Here is a 15,542-nt window from a genome sequence, read left to right as displayed (position 1 = left end):
ACTTTAAAGAAATTTAGACTTTATCCATTTTATCTTTTATTTAGAATAATTTATCATTTTAAGGCCTTGTTTCACCAATCAAAATAAATAATCCATCTTTATTCGGTTCAGTTTTCAAATAGGCTAATTTACATAAAAATTTCCCAAAGTAGCTATTAAAAGTCTGAATCATAAGACAGAGGCAAGAAGCCTATTTTAATTTATTTTTTAACTTGGATGAGAAAAGAACTGAGATTTAAGGTAGTCTCATGAAAGAAATAAAAACTGAAACAACAACTGCCAGACATGGCTTCCTGAGGCAAGACAGAGCCTCGGCCACAATGCTCTTTCTAGATGAAAGTGAAGCTCAACAAAGCAAGGCAGAAAAACAAACCTATAGGTTGTGAAGCTTAAACAACAGACAGCAAGTAGGGAACTAAGGTTTCTTAAAGTGTCTACAGCAATGATTTGGTAAGATTAACTCAATTCAACAACCACCACAACAAACAGGTTCTGGATAAAACGTGCTAGTGTCAGACTAGAGACGCAGACCCTCTGATAAACCTGAGCCAACCACAAATTCCTCCAAGGGGAAAGGGAAGAACACAAACGGGAACTCACTTTCCTAAAGTGGAAGGGGAAAGAGGAGATAGAAACTCATTTCTCCAAAGTAATCACTGACATCTCCAAATCACTAGAAATATATTCAAGTTGTAACGTTTGAACACGAACCCCAAACCAGAACCCCTAGTAGGAAAGGCCAGGTTCGTTTATGAGGATGTTAAAAATAAGCTTTTCAGCTTGGGTCTCAGCGTCAAAATCCCTAGCAGGAAGTATGACGTGGGATTTGGTCAGTGTTCTGTCTCAGTGCGCCTTCCTTGCGTGAGTGTTTCCTTGAGGCTGCCGGGCAGCCTCGTGCTCTGGCTGTGCAGCTCAGACGTCATCTCTCAGCGTGCCCTTCCACAGGTGGCTTTCTCTCATAGTGAGTGCCCTCGGGGCTTTTGATATTCTTGAACCTGTGTTCACATATTTTTTCTGCTTAAAAGCTCAGGTGTTCCTCTAGGAAGACCATACAAAACCCAATTTATTCTGCAAGTTAGAGATCCAGTCTCTTACATTAAACGCACTGGTCTCATTAATTGGGAAGTATCCAAATGTGGCTACTGATTCAACAAACTTGTTAGGGGGCCTAAAGCAAAATTCTAAATACAGTCACCAAAATAGGCATGCCCCTGGTGCCGTTTTTGTCTGGGAAGTTTGGTTCTGTCACTGACTGTGACAGAAAGACCGAAAGAACTGCAGCGGCCACTTCTTTCCCAAAGGAGCTGTTGCAGTGTCACAACATGCTACAGAAACAAGGGCACACAGCTTACAGGGCTACGTATTTGTTTGTGTGGACAGGGTCCTTGGAGATTTAAGAGCTGTCCTTAAACCTGATATTTCCATCCCTCTAAAATACTGTAAAAAGCCAACTTGACAAAACAAAACAAACAAAAAAAACCCTCACAAACCTATAGTGGCTGGTGTCAGAAAGATTTTAGCTGAAAGCAGAGACTATCCGGAAGATTTGTTTACCAGTGTTTTATGTGGCTCATGACAAATTAAGAACAACATTGCCAAGAATGGGAATTCTGGAACATGTAGCTGTGTTCAGACAGAACCTGTACTTAGACCCAGAGACATTGTTTGAACTGAGCAAGGGGACACCGAGTGGTGTAAAATTAGGAAAGGTGTGCGTCTAGATCTTTTCACCATCCTGGCTCAACCTGAATACTGAGCAAGTAATCAAAAAACAAAACAAAACTGGACAATGTGAAGAAAAAGGACGTGAAGAAAGACAACGAACAACCTGTGATCTGCAGATGACACAGCGTTGCCTGCTGAAAGCAAAGAGGACTTGAAACACTTACTGGTGAAGCTAAAAGGCCTTGGCCTTCAGCTGGTTTACACCTCAACATAAACACTTTTCGCCCCAACCACTGGACCAAAAAGCATGACAAATATTGAAATGATCAAGGATTTCATTTTACTTTTATTGGCATCACTGCCCAATGCCCATGAATGCATCAGCCAAGCAAGCAAATGATGTATGGCATTGCGCAAACCCGTAACAGGGCTTTTTAAAGTTCTTAAAGGCCAAGCGGTCACTCTGAGGATTAAAGTGAATCTGACTCAAGCCATGTTCTTTGTGGCTGCCCTTATAATGCATGTGAAAAGCAGAACTCAAATAAAGAAGAATGGAAGCATTTGAATTGGGGGCTGGCAAACTGTACTGACTATATTGTGAACTGCTAGACGAACACATCACAGAACGGTCCTTACAAGTGAGGATGGTGAGACTGTCTTATGTTGACAAATTATCCGGAAGGACCGCGCCCTGGAGGAGGAAGAACATCGAGGAGATGACACAGTGGGTGCGATCATGGTCTCAGACACAACAATGATCCTGAGGCCGGCGCAGGGCAGCACCATGTTTTGTGTTGTTGTGCACAGGGTTGCTATGAGTCTAGACTTGAGTGCACCTTAAACAATGGGTGTGGAGGTAGCACATGGCCTCCTCTAACATCACAAGAGGGAAGAAGAGTCAAACACAGCATCAGCCCAGAGTTGATTCCCATGAGGCAGAGTTCGGATAGGTCTACCGCCAACCTTCTTTACCAATTCTGATCCCAAACATCCCTTCTAAATACTCTTTAATTCTCTGCTGGGTTAGATAATTTATTGCAATGGCTATGCATAATTCACAGACAATACTCAAACTTATGAGGCTGAATAGGGAACTTAACAGGTTACAATTCAGAATAAGAAATGCTCAGATACAGTTCTTCCAGTTAGGAGATCCTCATCTCAGCCATGCTTATAGACACGCTTCACCCTCAGCCATGTAGCTCATTGGCCTCTGCCCTCTTCAGTCAGTATTACAAAGCTCCTTTTGTGACGCCAATAAATGTCCAAATGGCACTCCACTGTGCCATAAATGGCAGCCCAAAGATGCTCTTCTCTAGCAACGTGAGTCAGCTAGCCTAGCTCCTTTGACTAAAATCCTGGACACAACTCACTCTGTAACCAAACTTCTAGAGGAAGGCACTCGGCTTTCTTGCTTTGTGGGCCTGGAAGCTCATCAAGTTCTGTCTCCTGCTCTGGTTTTCAGTTCTGCAGTTGTTATTCCTCTGTGGCTCCTCTGGCCTCAGAGATCTCTGACTCTTGGATCAAGAAGGTTCAGTGCACATGGATCTCAGGGTACAAAGCGGGCGCTCCTCTCCTGGCTCTTCTTTCTGGATGGTAGTGAGGTTATCTGTTCCTAATTCTGAGATGGTAAATTTGATACCCATCAGGATAATAAAGTTGACCAACCCCTACCTTCAAGTTCTAAGTTTTTACAATCACAATTGTTAACAATTATTAAGCCTCTTAAGAATCACTCGCAACTGAATCATATAATCCAATCCTACGAGCATCTTTCCCCACCTTCTCTTTCTCAGACCATCAGGAAAAGAGGACATATGGCCCATCTGCATGATCCTACTCTTGCATTTGGTGGGGATTATAAAGGCTAAGGCCAGAAAAGTCTAATCAAATATATTATCGCACCACACGTATCGAATAAACCGCTGCGCCACACTTGATGAATAAACAACATTCATGAAGCAACAGGAAAACCTATTAGTTGATTAGTCTGTTAAACTTTATTATTTGCCATGGGCTTCCTTCATACATGATGTGTTCAAATGTTTGCCTTTAAGCATGAGCCTAGGATGAAACAACTATCCTAACGTTGTTTACGTCATAAGTATTTTCTCATAACAGTGACTGTGAATGCACACAGGAACTTTAAAAGGGGTCGTTAATTAATTTGCTAATTGCCTTTTCGGTGGGGGGGGGTTGGAAAGTGAGTGGTTGCTATGAAGCCGAATTGCGAAGTAATGAGTAATATAGAAAAAAAAGTTAGCTGTAGTGACAAAACAAGTTAATGCTGATACAACGATATGGTCATATAAAAAACATGGGCCATGACACAAAACTCTAAAAGAATCTTGGGTAAGAAAACTATTGTCTTTTATGTCCCTTATTTTTGAATGCATGTATCTAAAAGTTAGTTTTGAATGCTATACATTATATATAACAAGTTATATCGATTAAGATTTCAGAAATAGTAAATTTGTGATAATTTGTAGTGTTGGCTTGCAGTTTAGGCTTGCAATTCCTGCAAAGGCTTTCTTTACTTAAAGAAGGTGAGCCGATAAGAAAATGTCAAATTGCTCAAGAAATGATGCCTGATACGTGAAATGAAGACTCACCAATAGATTATGCAGATTTATTGAAGAACTTTCTTGGAAACATCCTTGGACTTTTCTTGCTGTTGTATATAGAATTGAATGTGCTAAGCCTATAAAGACTTAAAATTCAGATTATTTGCTTTATTCCACTTATCTTTTCCTCACTGTTATTCAGAAGCAGAAAAACCACTGAATGCTAATCAGTGTTATAAAAAGTGTAGTGCTTAAGAAAATCTTCATTAAGTACCTCATACTATGAGAGGAAACAAAGACGTGGGGGATATGGAGATATGATTATAATCAAGAGTAAATTTACGTCTGTCCTATTTGAAAAGCTCATGTGGATTTTGTATTCTATTCTGTAATAGTAAGTGGTTGACTGTTAAAAACAAAGTTTATTTTTCTCAAACTTTTCATTAAAATAAAGATTTATTAAGACACTTGCCTGATGGTTACAAATATTTCCTGTTTCCCCCGGATTACATACACCTTATCTGAAGGAAGATGTTACTAAAACTTTCATATCAATCTCCTTCTGATGTTATTGTTAGTATTTTGCATAAGATGAGCAATCCCATTATTGTTAGCAGTAACTATATATTTAGCTCTTTTCTAGATAGCATTTAACTTATACATTCTATAAAGCACACACAATATACAATACCTATGTCCCTCTGTCTAAAATAAGAAAGAAGTGGCAATCAATGAATTACTTTGCTCTTATTTTAGTAATCAAAGGCTACTTAGGCCTTAAACATTTTAGTTACAGTAAAGTCAATTCTGGCTCATGATGACTCCATGTAGGTAAGAGTAGAACTGTATTACAAAGGGTTTTTAATGGCTAATTTTTCCACAGTTCATCACTATTTCTTTTGAAATGCCTCTGGGTGGACTTGAACTTCTGACTGTTAGATAGGCAGCTGGGTGTGCAAACTGTTTGCACCACTAAAGAACTCATATGAATGTTTAAGTTAAAAAAAACCATAAGATATAACTATTGATTGAGCTTTGGTGTTGGGTATGTAATAGTTGGGAAATCTGGTCATATACTCTTGATTGTTAATATGTCAGTGAACAATTAATTTCACCATAAATATATGCTAACTGTTAAAAATGTGAGTATATGTTAAGAACCACGTTTCCATCCAGTGCCTTACTAAAGAAGGCTGGAAGGTTTCTAGCTAGTTCTCTTTAAAGTGCTTGCAAAATGATTAAGTGCCCAGCTACTAACAATTAGTGTGGGGGACCAGCCTCCACAACTGAATGGGTCCCAGGGGAGCGGTTGTGTAATAAAGGGTAAATTAAAGAGACATCAGGCAAGGCATGCAAGGGCTCTCCAGAGAGAGAGAGAATGAATTTTAACAGGATTACATAATCTTGGACGAGCAAGCCACATCATACACATAGTAACAGGAAGGGGTTATAGTACAGGCATACATGTAACAGGAAGGGGACATACTAGGGCTATACACCCAAGAGGAATGGGACTGCTAGGGACATACATGTAACAGGAAGGTACGTCCATAGCAAGATGGGTGGGTTCTAGAGTTAAGATGGCGGCTTAACCTTGGGTGTCTCTGAACTGACTTGAACTTAGGTGTCTCAGGTCTTCTCCAAGGGAACAATCTATGATCCTTATCATAAGGGAGTGGACCTACTTAGGGTGGGATGGTCTGACATCACTCCTGCTGGCAGAAAACCTTCAGGCAGCTAGCCCTCAACCAGATAACATTCAAGTGCAGAGTAAGCAATCATGCGCTTGTAAGCAGCACCTTAAAATTGGCATTATTATGGGGACGTTGTGGGGGTAACTTTGACATAGGAGAATGTGACTGGGTTGGATCTTCAACTCACGAGCGTGAAGGACTCCCTCCACCAGAATCTGCCTCCCAGACTCCTTCACTATGAGCAGAGAGAATCTGTCCGCATCCACTCTCTTCTCAGTTTCCCACAGATGAGCAGTTAGATGTACCAGCCCCTCCATAGGAGAAAACAGCCTGGTGATTTGTAGCTGGAAAACCCTAGAGGGTAGCTGTACTCCATCATGGGCTTACTGTTAGCTAGAGAGCACACAGGAGCAACAATAAGACTCTCTGCTCCAAAGCCTTCATTTTACCTTTAAAAAAAAATCATTTTATTAGGGGCTCATACAACTCTTTTTACAATCTGTACATACATCATTTGTGTCCAGCACATTCGTATATAAGTTGCCATCATCATTCTCAAAACACCTGCTTTCTGCTTGAGCCCTTGGTATCAGCTCCTCATTTTCCCCTCCCTTCCCGTTCCCCTATTTTAGCTTTTATAGAACACATCAATAAAAGATGCCAGCCTGTTCTTCTACCTAAGGATAATAGGCTAGAGAAAGAATAGTCTTAGGATTGATGATCTCATATACCTTTGTGGTCATTTTATGGTTTTTTATTTTCATTCTACAATAGTGAAAAACTGGTGGAAGATGTTCAGAATCTGTTTTGGCTTTAGGTCATTAACTCTTGATATAGGCATTTTATGGTTTCCTCTTATGAAAAGAACCCTTTTATTTATTTTTATATTTATCCTTATTTTATTTTTAATAAATCATTGTATTGAGGTAATCTTAGATATACTAACCTATAACAAATCATACATCCATTATATCAGGCAGACATGTAAAATTGTTGGCATCAACAATTTCTAAACATTATCTTTCTTCTTGAGCCCTTTGATATCAACTCCTTTTTTCTTTCTCCTTCCTCTCCCATCCTATCACCCCTGTGAACCCATATCTTACACCACCCATTCTATCCCTTCACCTCCTATCCTGGTTTTCAACTTCCTCAAGGGGGGTTATTCTGTTGTTATTGCTATCCATTCCCCACCCTCTTCCTCCCCTTTCTCTTCCCTTACCCTTCTGGAATTGTTACTCCCATTACTGATTCTCAGGGAATTTGTCATTCCTGAATTCTGTATGTTGAAAGCGTTAGACTGTGCCACTAAATGTACAGCAGTCTAATGGGATTTTCAAGGTAGGACTTAGATCATAATAGTGGGGGAATGAAGGATTAAAGAACTAGAGGAGTGTTGTGTTTTGTTGGCACTACACTGTCCCCAGGATGCATTTTCTTCTCTGTGCAGCCCCTTTGTGCAGTAACGTCCAATTATCCATGAATGGGCTCTTCGTCTCCACCTAGATCCACCCTTAAACCTCAATGGGGTTGTTTATTTTTGAACCTCTGATGCTTGTTCCCGCTGGCAACTTAAAATCACACAGGCTGGTGTGCTTCTTCTATGTGGGATTTGTTTCTTCCCTGCTAGATGGTTGGCTTCAAGCATTTTGTAACACCCCCCTGCTATATCTTTGAATAGCTGGGCACCATCTACTTTCTTTACCACATTTGTTTATGCACTCAGTTTGTCTTTAGCAATAGTGTCAGGGTGGGGGGCATCACTCAGTGCCACATTAGAACAAAGTGTTCTTGTGTTGAGGGAGTACTTAAGTAGAGGCCCAGAGTCTGTCCACTGCCTCAATGTATTGCCATATAAATATAGGGATGTAGGCCAATACCACTATTGCTATGCATTAATATATTTTCATATGCACACTTCTATGTTTATACCTCTGTAAATAGTTTTGCTTCCTAGTTATTTCCTCTATTTCATCTTACCTTCTTCCTGTACCACTATCATGCTCAACTCTTGTTTGCTGCTCAGTAATTCCTCACTGCTGCTCCACCACTACCAGAAACTCTGTGTACCCCTGGGCATCAATTTTAGATCCCTAGTTGTTCCCTGTCCATGGCCTTATTTTCTCAACCCCCAACTCCTCCTCCTCCAAGATCTCCCCAGAACCATTGATCCCGTTACTTTCTCCTTGGGCTTGCTTCTCATATCTGTCTTATATAGATAGACCAAGCAGATACAATAAGGACAAAACACCAATCAACTAAGAGACAAACAACCACCAATAACAGCAACAGAAAAGAGAAAGGGAAACAAACAAACAAACAAACAAACAAACACCTATACATCAGTGGTTCTCAACCTGTGGATTGCAACCCCTTTTGGGGTCAAATGATCCTTTCACAGGTGTCACCTGATTCATAACAGTAGCAAAATTACAGCGATGAAGTAGTAACGAAAGTAATGTTATGGTTGGGGGTCAGCACACCATGAGGGCCTGAGGAAGGTGGAGAACCGCTGCACATTGTTCCAGGTCTCTCTGCTGACCTTGTGACTATCTCCCCACCAGTCCAGTTGGGCTCCTGGAACTTCCCCTCTGAGTTTGAAGTCTATTTTCGGGATTCCCCAGGGGCTTCATTACTTTGTTCCTATTGGTGGTCTGTCATGTTCCCTTCTTGTTCTGCCCCACTAGGGGTGGGGTGGAGGGGTGTCAGACCAGACTCACTCCCTGCATTTTGTCCCCACTATTGTCCTCTGCAGTGCTGCTCTACACTGCGGGGGCATGATGTCTCCAGCTGTTTTCAGTCCTAGAGTTCTCCCTGTGCCTTAGCTGCTCCTAGCAAGAACATCGCCCTCAGGACTTGGTGGGTGAGAATGGGGTCTAGTCCCTCATTCTCTAAGAGTCCTTTTAATAAAATGATTTGCAGTTGTCTTGTTGGGTTCTTAATGCTCTCCTTCACAGCTAAATTGCCTACAGATACAATGTCTCTGCTAAGAAACAATAAAATATATAAAGGAAAATAAAGAGTCTGAGTCCAGAGTTTGAGCTCTGAGTGTTATTGCTAAGTACTGATTAGGTCAGGTTGGATGAGGCTGCAGGAGAGAGGAAAGATGTGGGGGTCCCAAGTCTCCATATAGGATGAAGATTTAGGATAAGAAGAATTTCTGTTGCTACTGTATTTGGAATAATCTGGTTACTGCTGAGCTGAATCTGGGCGGCACCCCACCCATGACTTTGGAGCACCCCTCACCTTGATGTGCATGTCAAGTGTGGGCTTTCGGAGTATGTTCCCTAACATGACAAAGGAACTTTGCAGATGTGATTAACTCAACGATTTTGAGATGAGGAAAATATTCTGGTGCCCCAAGGTAATCGCCGGGATCCTTATAGTAGGGAGACAAAGGTGTCAGGACCAGAGAAGGAGATTTGAAATTGGAAAAGGAAGTCACAGTGATGCAGTGCCATGAGCCAATGAATGTTGGCAAGGTCCGGAGATGGCAAAAGGCAAAAAGTCATGTTAGGTTGCTAGATTTAGGGATGGGGGGTTGTCCCTCCCATGCGCACAAAGGCCCCCATAGAAGAAGTTGGAAATAAATCAATCAGGCAACCATTAGACACCTATGAAGAGCCCAAACTGAGCATAGAAGACACAAGCTCATAGGCCCAGGTAAAACCAGTATCTTGGACACACCCACCTTAGATACATCACAGAGGTGGGCCTAACTAGGCCAATAGGGTCAACAAATACCATCAACCAAGCCCCCCCAGCCAGCAGTTTGAAATATGCCATCTGTGGGAAAGCCTCGCTCTCTCTTACCCTGCTTCTGGTCAGGCAGGTGGAGAGTGAGGGTCTCCCTCCTCCTGTGGCTGCTCATGCTACCACTCTGGGCCTATTTGGGACCCACAGCCTCTTGACCCACAGGCTCTTAACCCCTAGGGTTCTTAGGCTCCTGGGCTCCCTCCAAGTTCTGCATGTGTGGGTGCTCTCTTTTCCACGCGGTTGTTCGTGTTCAGTTGTGAACCCCAGTGCAGTTTCTACGCAGCTTGGCACACTTTCCAGAAATAGCGTGTACCCTTCTGAAACTGTAAAACCTGAAACTTGTCTCGTCCTTCATAAAAATTCACTTGGATTACACCACATGCTTCAGCATGAGTTCTTTCCACATGCGGAGAAAAGAACCGAGGTATAACCCACTTCAGGAACCTGACAGTCACTTATCCCTGAAGCATCAAGGAAGAAATCAGTCCTGCCAACACCTGGCCTGTAGACCAATGAATGGGGATTTAGCACCTGTAAAACTGGAGGCTGGGGGAAACATGACTACCTAACCAAATACTCTGTAATTATCCTCTCTGAACAAAGTTGGTTGTTTTCTTTTTTTAGTTTAGTTTTGTTTTTTAAGTACAAAACAAGCAGGTGTGATTTCTGAGCCTTCCTGCTGAAACCAAGATCTGGGTGAGACATAGCCTGGCATTTCAGAGAGAGGAAATCCACACAAGAACCAAGATATGTGAGTACTTTCACACGACAACACACACACAAAACCCTTCTCCTAGTGCATAACTGACAACACACCCTACATTCCTGATCAGGTCTCAACAACCCCTCCCCGCAGGTCTGCAGGAGAGCTGATCACTCTCTTACCACATATTATGGGCCACGAGAACCAAGAAATACAACCAAGTACCTACAGACACCTGATTTTTCATAAAAGCCTAAGAGACATTAACTGAGAAAATCTGTGGTGATCAGCCCCATGAGTAAATCACTGTGTAACAGGGATGGCGTTCCACTTATAAATATCATGAAAATAAGCTAGTTCTAGTGGGGCTAACTACTGAAACCCACAGGGGCAATTCTACCCTGTTCTACAGAGTTGGTATGAGTCAGAATTTACTTGATGGCAGTGAGTTGAGTTTGAGTTAAATGATCAGAAGGTTGGCAGTTCAAACCCTGCAACTGCTCTTCAGGAGTAGGATGAGTGTGTTAGTATGGGTAGACTAGAGAAACCAATTCATGGACACTCATGTGTATAAGAAAGAGTTTTATATAAAAGAGCAATTATATATTGAGAAACATCCCAGCCCAGATCAAGTCCACAAGTCCAATATTAGCCCATATGTCCAATATTAGTCCATAAATTCCTCTTTAGATTCACGCAGTCATGCCATAATGCTGAATACAGGAAGACCACAGGTCAGTGGTTGGAAAGTCTTGTAGATCCAGTGGTGGTGGAAAGATGTCAGTGCTGGCATGTGGCTCCTCCAGCTCCAGGGCTCTGGCTCCATCAGTGTGTCTCCATGTGGCTTGTCAACAGGAATGTCTCCCAGGAAGTGAGTTCATGTCCTGCCTCCAGCTACCTATTTATCTCCTTAGCGCCTCCAAATGATATCATCAAGCTGCAACCTGATTGACAGGCTAAACTCCACCCCTTCACACTTAATAGTCTCTAGTTGACAACAGATTATGTAACTACCACAATGAGGATATTGCTTCTCATGAAGATTTATAGCCTCAGAAACCCACAGGTGCATTCAACTCTGTCCTATGTGATTGCTATGAGTTGAAATTGACTCGACAACAGTGAGTTGCATTAAATTATTTCCTAGTAAATGAATTTAAGCTACAACTAAAAGGAGTTTCGTTTTCTATGTGTTGAGAGATTATATAGTCCTCTGAGGCCACAGTCATTAAATGGCATTTACTGCCTTTTAGCAGTATGGGAAGTTTAAGATCAATGGCATAGTACAAAAGTCATGGCTAAGATGTGCTACCATTCCATTGACCATAACCATTGTGCACTCAGAGTACCTGGCCGTTGTTTAGGAGGGTAAGAAAGGCCTGGGGAATAAATGAAGCCTTAGTGCATAGGGGGAGCTTCTGAAAAGGGCTTGCACCTGAAGGAGCCTGACCTCTACTTGTTGTTTTCTGGTTTTTATGAGCAAAATTCATTTGAGAGAGAAAGACTCCCACAATTTTACCCTGAAGTCAACTGTCTATGGGTTTGATGAAATAATGTGGAGAAAAAGTTTTATTGGAAAGACAGCCACCTATCCCAGAGTTTTCAAGTACAGGTTGAATAACATTTGGAAGCATTATCAAGTGAAGTGATCTTCTTTTTAATCACTTTATTAGGGGCTCATACAACTCTTATCACAATCCATAGAAATGATCTTCTTGCCCTATGGATTTTTTTTTCCTTCTAGGATGTTTGAGTATGACCCTACTAGACCAAGAACAAAAGCCCAGGCCACTGGCTTTCGTAATTATTTAGCATTGGAACCTTTATATAGCACATAGATTCTATTGAAACAGAAGACTTTTAATAGCAGAGGTTGGGAACTTTGGTGTTTTGTTCAGATGCCAATTTGATTCTGTTTCCCATCGCTGGACAACAGGAGCTATACAGCATGCTAGCTCAGATGAATAGTGAGGTTTTCCTCTGCTGAATATGGCCACAATCCCCCTGGGGACTTTTCTGATGTGTTCTCATGCTTGCATGTCTCCTCTCTTCCTGTGCACACTAAAGCCGCTTTTTGATATATGTTTGCCTTGGGAAAGGAAGACTTAGACTGAACTGGTCTTTTCTCTGCAGTGGAAACAGATTACTTGAAAAAATAATAAACATATTTCACTCACCATCTTTCTCTGTAGCTGTGCTTCCATGTTCTAATTGAAGTGCTAAATTTTCATCAAGATTGTTATTTCCCTCATTGCCACTTGTGGTTTTCAGGTAAATTAGATTTAAGAAAAAGACAATAAAGGGATTGTTGCACTAAAAAAGTAAATGCTTTAGAAGATTTATCAGAATGTCTGGGAGAAATTGCTTTTCTGAGACTGTGAAGAGTTACATAAACTGGTGTTAATTTGGGACTTGAGAAGATTAAGAATGAATGGGTGGAGTCTATTCTGTCAATTGGTTTATAGCCAATGAGGCCTCTGAGTGGGTATCCCTGAGGATTCTGGAAATTCATGCATTTCCTCGTTGGAGGTGGGAGACACTTCTCTCTTTGCTCATTCCCTTGGAAACATCCCTAAGGAGAAACCTCATGGTCATGGATCTACCCTGAAGCAGCCAGAACGCTGGACCTGGAGAAGCCACGTGGAGACCCCTGCCAGAGCTGAGATGTTTACAATGCCACTGTATCTACAAGACTCACCCACTGGCCTGTGATCTTCCTGCATTCGGCATTATTGCATGTGTTTCATGAGTCTGAAGAGGACTTTATAGATTGGTGTCAGACATAGGGGCTAATATCAGATGGATCTGGACTGGGCTGGGGTGTTTTCTCAATATTCAACTGCTCTTGTATATAAAGCTCTTTCCTATACACATGTGTGTTCATGAGTTTGTTTCTTTAGTCTACCTGGACTGACACAGGTGCTTACAACCATTGTATTTCTCCTCCCAAATTCTGTGAAGCACTGATAATGCATCCCCATATGGCAAAATACTAAGGAGATAAAAGTCGATACTATACACAAATCCCTCCTGATCAGGTGGGTTTGAGTCTTTTGTTGCCGCTGTGGATGAAGTGGACGGGCTGGAGCTCAACCTGGTCCAGCATCAGCTTGACTGACATTCAGAAACCCGCTTTGGTCTTGATGACCCATAATTTTATATTCCTTGCGATTATGGAAAGTCATTCTTCACTCCTGCTATGGATAAAATTGGCTAAGTTCCTACTTAGTGGTGGTGGTTGGAGCCAAATTTTCCTTCTTCTCTGAGTCTCTTCCTATAGACACTCAGGCAACCACCGATATGGTGGTCGTCCTGTTTATGCCCAAAGCATTAGACCACGGATAATTTTCTTTCAAAACCGAGGGCATACTTGCAGGGTTCCGATTGCAGACTACAGCATGGTGTACAGCTCTTTTGTTCTAACAAGCAGCTTACCAGCGGCCTCCTCACAGGGTTTGCTGAGCTAATGGACGCTCCATTAATCAGAGCTGAGTGCATGAAACCTTTGTTTTGAAAATGGCAGGTTTGTGCATTTTGAGCTAAGAACCACTATAGAGGATACCTTTTAATAGAAATCAAAGTTAAAAAACAAACAAACCAGTCTCTGATATTTCAACACAAACCTGATCCCGAGGAAAGAGAAAATCAAATTTCACCCAAGTGCATTACTTCTTCCATCTCATGTATACCTCAAAAGCCCCTGACATCAACTCATAGTGACCCTTGGGTTTCTAAGGCTGTAATCTTCATGGAAGCAGGAAGCAGGAAGCAGAGAGCCTCAACTTTCGCCAATGGAACTGTTAGGTTTCTCGGGCGAGTAATGCCTCTGTCCATAGCTTTGCATGAGAAAGAATTCACACCTTCACAACAAAGCCGGGTTTGTGATCCACGTTGGTTTTTATAAAGGATAGAAGACATTTCAGGCATTACAGTAAACTGAACACAGGTGCCCCCAGGGTACTGCACATACAGAGAGAGAGAGAGAGAGAGAGAGAGAGAGAGAGAGAGAGAGAGAGAGAGAGAGAGAGAGAGAGAGAGAGAGACAAGTTGGCTTCTCAGGACCAGCCACATGGGTGGGACAAGGCCCAGAGGCAGAGAACCGCACAGGAGCAGCTGGGAAAGGGGGTGCTCTCTCAGTTCGGGCTTTTTAGGAGCCTGTGGCTGGGAGGCATGGTGGAGGGTACTGATTGACCCCATTGGCTGAATAATCCCACCTGGCCTAGATTGGGGCCCATCCAGGTGTACTGGATTCCTGGCTCAAAGGTCTGAATTTGCACATGCCCTCTAGCCTTTATTGGCTTCCAACTTCCTGTAAGGGGGTGGGAGGCCTTGGCACATAGGCGGACCACCCCTGGTTCCTGCCTCTAGCTCCCTAACAGCGTGACTGGTGGGTTTGAACCACTGGCCTTGTAGGTAGTAGCCAGCACTGACCTCACAGTACCACCAGAGATCCTTTGGATTTTCTTCTCTATGTGAATTTAGCTTTCCTAAGATGCCAGCCCCAGTGTCTTATATTAAATCGTCCTGCCAAAATGTGTCCTAAAACCTGTAATGAAGAAAACCTCAAAGTCTGTGGATGTTAATCCCACTGGAAGAAGGGTTTTCTTTGTTATAATAAGGAGACCATATCAGTGTAGGGTGCGTCTTAAGTCAATCACTTTCTCCTTGATATAGTTTTCAAATTAAACAAAATTGGGGGGAGGGTGAAAATATATACAGTAACACATGCACTATTTCAATAATTCTACAGGTACAATTCAATGACATTGATTACATTCCTTAAGATATGTAACCGATGCAACACAACTTTCCTGAGTTCTTTAATGCTTCCTCCCCACCACTATCATGACCCCAATTCTACCTTACAAATCTGGCTAGACCAGAGCATGTACACAGGTACAGATAAGAGCTGGAAACACAGGGAATCCAGCACAGATAAACCCCTCAGGACCAATAATGAGAGCAATGATACCAGGAGTGGAAGGGGAAAGTTGGGGGAGAAAGTGGAACTGTTCACAATGGTTGACATATAACCCCCTCCCAGGGCGATGGACCACAGAAAAGTGGGTGAAGGGTGACAGTGGTCAGTGTAAGACATGAAAAAAAAAATCAAGTGTTCATGAGGGAGGGAGAGAGCTGATACCAAGGGCTCAATAGAAA

The sequence above is a fragment of the Tenrec ecaudatus genome, chromosome 5, assembly GCF_050624435.1.
Source record: "Tenrec ecaudatus isolate mTenEca1 chromosome 5, mTenEca1.hap1, whole genome shotgun sequence".
Taxonomy (NCBI): Eukaryota; Metazoa; Chordata; class Mammalia; order Afrosoricida; family Tenrecidae; genus Tenrec; species Tenrec ecaudatus.
This window is presented reverse-complemented; position numbering follows the sequence as displayed.